Here is a 6,459-nt window from a genome sequence, read left to right on the forward strand (position 1 = left end):
CTGACAAACTATATCCCTCATATTCTGAGATCTATCAACCTTGAAGGGTCGTGGGAAGTGGCCTTGGTCGAATTACAGTATCCACTGGCATAACGTGCTGGATGGTACAGGATGGATATCATACTTTTCAGGCTCTCACTCTGCTACTATAATATATGTTTATAATGATGCATTTAATGGATCTTGGAAGAAAAATCCATACAATTTCAAACATTACAGTATCAATTTCATGGCAATCAATGTCGATGGAAAACAAATTCCTGCTCGACATTTACAACCATATTTTGATGCTGATCTGTATGCACGAAGGTATGAAATATTATTTAGTGGAACAGTAAAACAATTTCAAGATCAAGGAATTGATGTAGGATATGATGAATACTCAGGAGGATAAACACTCTTTGACTTTGATCTTACACCCAATCTATCTGCTGGAGATTTTCACTTTAACTTGGTGAAACAGGGAAATTTACGAATTGAAATACGTTTTGGTAGTGCCTTACCAAACACTACAAATGTTCTAGTACATGCAGAATTTCGGTAAATTTTAGAAATTGATCAGTCTATAAACATCATGTCTGATATCTAAAACGCTATGAACGCATTAGAAATTTTTTCGATACTCTCGCAAGATTTGTGTACGCGAAAAATGTTTGGAGGTGTGTTTGCCAGTGATCAACTACCTGATCCTACAGAAAAGACAATTATACATCGTCAACCTGGATCCGAGTCAGAAAGCTGGTAGCCACTTGGTCTGAACTTACTTTGGCCAATATGAAAAAGGATAATATTTGATCCATTGGGACTACCTCCACATCATCTCAACATTAAGAAAATTCACCAAGAAGGACTGTTGAACGTGGACTTACAACCAAAAAGTACTGCAAGGGCCATATTCATCTGTGTGTGTGGACAATATTGTATATATTATGCTTATTATCGTTATCAACATGTGTCGAAACAAAAAACTCATACTTAAATTTGGATCTCACAAAGATAATAATGATATATTTGTTCATGATTTTGTTGTAAAGTGTTTTCATGTAAATACTTCCTTAATAGACGTGTCTTTTTCTGTAGATCAGATTACAAAATCTTTATTGTGAGAAAATTAATAAATTGTTAAAAAGAAAAATTGTGTACAGATTTTTTTATCATAATCATGTTACCGAAAATCTTTAATCACTTGATTTATAATTAAAGAGTCGAACAGTATGTTTTAATCATTGTATGATATTCTCCGTTTTTCAGGACGATCTAAATGTTCAGGAAATTTAATTAACTAATGATTTAGTGATTTAAACCGACTGTATTAATTATAGTAATGTTTATCAAATGTGGTGGCCTCTCTTCGTGGAACAATAACGCCATGGCAACCTAACAACGTACCCTCTAGTGACACGTTGAGGAACTACGACGCCATCTTCTTTTCATAAATTCGTAAAATTTGAATGGGACAAGAAGAAGCATATTAGCCCATCAAGGATGTCATTTCCAGCTCCCAACTATAACCACCCCTTACTACTGATGAATTCGTCCAATCTTTTCTTCAACTATGTTAATTTTTCTGCCTACACCACCCTTGAATACAGCTCATAAACTGCAGATGACTTCTCTGCTGCCAAAATTTGAACTTGTGACCCCTTGTCCTATTGTTTTCACTACTAAACACAAACAGTTTGATAGATATATATTATCTATACCCTTAATAATCTTAAACACCTCAATCAAATCCCCTCTGACCCTCCTCCTCTCCAGAGAAAACAAGTTTAGAGATTTTAGTCTCTCCTTATAGGACAATTTCACCATCCCAGGTATCATCTTAGTGACTTTTTTCTGAACCTTCTCTGACAATTCAATGTCCTTCTAAAGGAAGGGAGCCAAAAACTGTACACAGTACTCTAAATGAGGCTTTACAAGTGATCTATATAGTGAAACAATAATATCCCTTGTCTTGTATTTAAGGTTTCTACAGATACTACCCAAAATCTTATTAGTCCATTGCTAGTTGCAATACACTGTTTAGATGACTTAAGTGATTTTTCGATCACAATACCAAAATATTTTTCTTCAACCATAATATTTAATGTATTCTCATTTAAATTGTAACAATAATTTGAACTGTGAAAACCTACTTGATCATTTTACATTTTGGATAGTTAAACATCATCTGCTATTGGACAAATACTTCAAATGATCTAATTCTCTCTGTAATTCTGCAGCATCTTTGATATAGTTAGCCACCCCAAAAATCTTAATGTCATCTGCAAACTTCAATATTTTGTTAGTCATTCCAAAGTCAATATCATTAATACAAATCATAAACAGCAGAGGACCTACCACAGAGTCCTGAGGCACACCACTTGTAACTTTGTGATCCAGTCATATCTAACTCCATTTATTACTACTCTCTGCTTTCTACTCTCCAGCCAATTTTCTATCCAATATAATAACATTTCCCTCACACCCATATATTTCATTTTTGTAACAAGTCTTTTGTAAGGCACCTTATTAAATGCTTTCTGAAAATCAAGGTAAACCAAATCCACAGTATTTCCTTCATCAACTTTTGCAGTACCATCCTCAAAGAATGTCAGAAGATTTGTCAAACACGACTTTCCCTTAGTGAAACTATGCTGGTTCTTTGACACTATATCAATCTGCTTTATGCAATAAATCTTTAATCACAATTTCCAAAACCTTTCCAACTACTGATATAAGACTAACTGGCCTATAATTGCTTGAACAAGGTTTATCAACTTCTTTAAATATTGGACTAACATTAACCAACTTCTAATCTTCAAATACTCTTCCACTATTATGACCTATAAAAATAAATAAAATCTTTAAGTTCGTTTAAAACTCTAGCATAAAGGTTGTCTGGTCCAGGGAACTTATTAATTTTTAGGTTTCCCAACTTTTACATCAGTATTTTCCCCATACATTAAGTGCTCCTGTTGAGGCATAAAACTTGTATATTCTTTCGTAAAAACTGAAGAGAACATATAATTTATTAAGTTTGCCACATCATGATCTTTCAAGATCAACTCCCCACTATCATATTTAAGAGGTCCAATCCCCATCCCAATATTTTCCTCAACTAAAGAATTTCTTTTTTTATACTTAATTCTCTTAGCCAACCCTCTTTCGTATACAGTTTTATTCCCTTTTAACTTCCTTTTTAACCAGCTCTATTGAGATACTATAGTCCTCCAAGTCCTTACTATTTCCAGTAAGATTAAATTTCTTGAATTTATTATTATGTTTATCCCTAATATGATCTCTTAAACCTTTACTAAACCATAGTGTCTTGACTAATTATTCTCATCCCGACTCTCCTCCTGGTTCTTTCCCATGCAACCGACCACGTTGTGTGACTTGTCATCACATTGACAATTCAATTTCAATGACATTTCCCCCAAATCGCTTTTACAGTACAAATACTTTTCCATTTTAAACATAATCCTATATATACGGCATTGTTTGCGACCTTTGTAACTTGCTGTAGATTGGTGAGATTGGTCGCAAAATCAGTGACAGATTTTGCGAACACTAACGACACATATTAAATCGTTATCTTGACTTACCAGTCTCAAGACAATTTTCAGATGACAAACACGACTTGTCACATTTCAGACTCGTTGTTCTAAGATCTACACCAACAGACCGTTATTTACGTGAACACGAATAACGACCCCATATTTATACTCTAGGTACAATTTCTCCACTTGGTTAGTTAAACAACCAAGTGTTTTTTTTGTAACTTTAGTTTTAGCATTTTCCGACTTTTCCCATTATAATCTCTCACATATCAGCTTTACTTATTTATTTTATTTTTACACCTTTTCATTTTGCTTCGCTCGACTCGCAATCTGAGGGTCGCGGGTTCGAATCCCCGTCACACCAAACATGCTCGCCCTTTCAGCCGTGTGGCCGTTATAATGTGGCGGTCAATCCCACTATTCGTTGGTAAAAGAGTAGCCCAAGAGTTGGTGGTGGGTGGTGATGACTAGCTGCCTTCCCTCTAGTCTTACACTGCTAAATTAGGGACGGCTAGCGCAGATAGTCCTCGTGTAGCTTTGCGCGAAATTCAAAACAAACAAACATTTTGCTTCTCTTTCACTTACGCTATTTCTTTACAACAACTGATTCGCTAGTATTGTTACAGCACACTTCGAATCGCGTTTCGCACATTTTCCTATTGTTACGTTTTTTAGTGATTTTCAAATTGTTGTATAAATACGATTTTAAGAAATATCACCAGAAGAAAGGTTTAGGCCCGAAATGTTGTGTCAACTTAAAGCTTTCTTAGATTTTATTACCACTGTGTTGTTGTTTTCTTTCTCTCTTAGACTTCTGTTTCGGAATTTTACTCTGGATATTCCTTTCTAATGGTAGCTCTGAAGCTGATAGCGGAAATAGAGTCCATTAAGGTTGCAGATGATTTAATAAAGGCAATATCTAAAAGTTATGGAGATATTAAATCCTGAAGAATTGAAATATTAACTAACTTCTAATGCTTACAGTTGTTACAGCTCTCAGCTGGAAGGTTACTCATGGTACTTTTTAGATAGGCAGCGAGATGGACTGCTTGTTGTTTACTATTCCACTCGTTCACTCTGGAAATGATTTAAAACCAAGTCTGGTATGATTCCCATGATACCTTCCCAGCATAATCCGTCGGTTTCTCTATTGGCAAAAATGTTCAATCATTTACGTTTATCAAGATTGCAACTTCTATTCCGTGTTTCTGGCAATGTTCCGTAAAACAAATGAAATAGGACTTTCTAAATTTTCAAAATTTATTCTGTATCTTCATTTGATCAACAGTTAATCTTTTCACATCTTTAATCTATTTTAGATAACAGAATTGGAGGATATTAGTGTATTTGCGTAGGTTTTTTTTTTTAATTAAATAATAGAGATTATTAGAAATAGTGGCATCTAGTGGTAAAATTATAAAATAAATGAACGTCAGATGGGAAGGGTTTGATTTCGTATAACAAGGTTAGAATATTTTAAAGTGTTGTTTTAAAGATTGTGACGTATGTTTAATTCATTAATAAGCAAATCATTTATACTTTTAATGTTTTTAAATGACTTTAAAGCAAGCACTTAAAAGTTAATGTGTTATTAAGAGTTATCACACAACGTAATTAGTATTCTACTTTTTATTGATACCACTAGTACTAGTAATCATACTCATAGTATAGTAGTATTACTTAATGTTACTATTAGTATTGCTAGTAGTTGCCTTGTGTTCCTTGACATCATGTTTTGTGTTTGGTGACTTTACTTTTTAAATGTTAGTCTTACTGTACCGAACACTAGTCAATTTCACAAAGATTCGGTAAAGTTTTTGTGATTAGACTGACGGCCAGTGTTACTGTGTTTTGTTGGGAAGAGAGGAAGCTGTTTGAGAAACTCGGTAAGGCCTAACTCATAAATTAATGAATGCATAAATTAGTTTTATACGAAATGTATGCAAATTCTTTTACATTAAGAAATAATGATAAAATACAAGTAATTTCCCGAGTTATTTTCAGATCACATGTTTAAGTATTTGTGTTTCTTTAATTTTAGAGATAAAATATCTGAGAGTGTGTGAGTGATTTTCAATTTCATTAAAAATTTCAATCACTTGGAACTTAGATTCTAAGGATTCTAAAAATTGAGATCAGCATGTATGTTATCTTAGTACTAGTAATACTTACAACTCAAGGCTTATGTTTCATCATATTTTTCGTACATAATAAAATAAAACGTCATAGCTATACACTTGGTGTTAAGATAATATAAATAAATATTAAAAATTTAGGTTTAATGAAATAGTGTTTTATAAAAAGTAGGTCCACCTGAAGTAAACAAATTAATTTTTTATTAAATATCTTATAAACTGACAGTATAAAATCAACTTGAATTAGCACTTATGGAACTGCTTTATTTCATGTGAAACAAAATTACATGGAAGACTAAGCCATTTATAAATCTAGTTTTGTTGTTGTGGTGTTAAACTGTTAATACATTACAAGGATGCTTGGTAGCAAAATGTTTTAGGCTATCAGGCAGGTTGCACTACTTATGTATAGTGTAGGGATGGATCGGATTGTGCATCAAAATGGTATTTTAAATATTTTCTCAATAGGTCATCAGAACTTTACAATACTATACAGTGTTTCCTCTTATAGCAATATCTATGTAATTACTGAGTTACAAGTTCTGGGAATATCTGTAAATATCATAGCAAAAATTTGAATTTTTTGTTCTTCTTTCATCTACTTCTTTTTTATTACATGATAACTCAAAAACCAAAACAATTATGTCAAACAGTTTCACTGAGGTGACATAGTTTCAAATGGAGTATCCATTTTTTTAAGTATTATTAATAACTAGTAGTAATTAAAACAAAATCATAATTCTAATGTAAATGATGTTATCATTGCCCCTTGAAGTTGGTTT

At 32.9% G+C, this 6,459-nt stretch overlaps 1 protein-coding gene across 3 annotated transcripts in view; it reads left to right on the forward strand.

Moving 5' to 3' along the window:
- The first annotated feature begins 4,960 nt into the window (after positions 1-4,960).
- Positions 4,961-6,459, forward strand: part of LOC106471339 (ankyrin-3-like) — a 46,200-nt gene continuing 44,701 nt past the window's right edge. The window contains exon 1 of one of the 3 annotated variants that reach the window (XM_013931938.2): positions 4,961-5,007. The gene's annotated coding sequence lies outside the window, so the exon portion shown is untranslated. Of the gene's footprint in view, positions 5,008-5,212; positions 5,429-6,459 lie in introns of those variants that run through there. The other 2 variants (XM_022399952.1, XM_022399953.1) reach the window with 2 other exon arrangements.

Source organism: Limulus polyphemus, unplaced genomic scaffold (genome assembly GCF_000517525.1).
Source record: "Limulus polyphemus unplaced genomic scaffold, Limulus_polyphemus-2.1.2 Scaffold4555, whole genome shotgun sequence".
NCBI classification, from domain to species: Eukaryota; Metazoa; Arthropoda; class Merostomata; order Xiphosura; family Limulidae; genus Limulus; species Limulus polyphemus.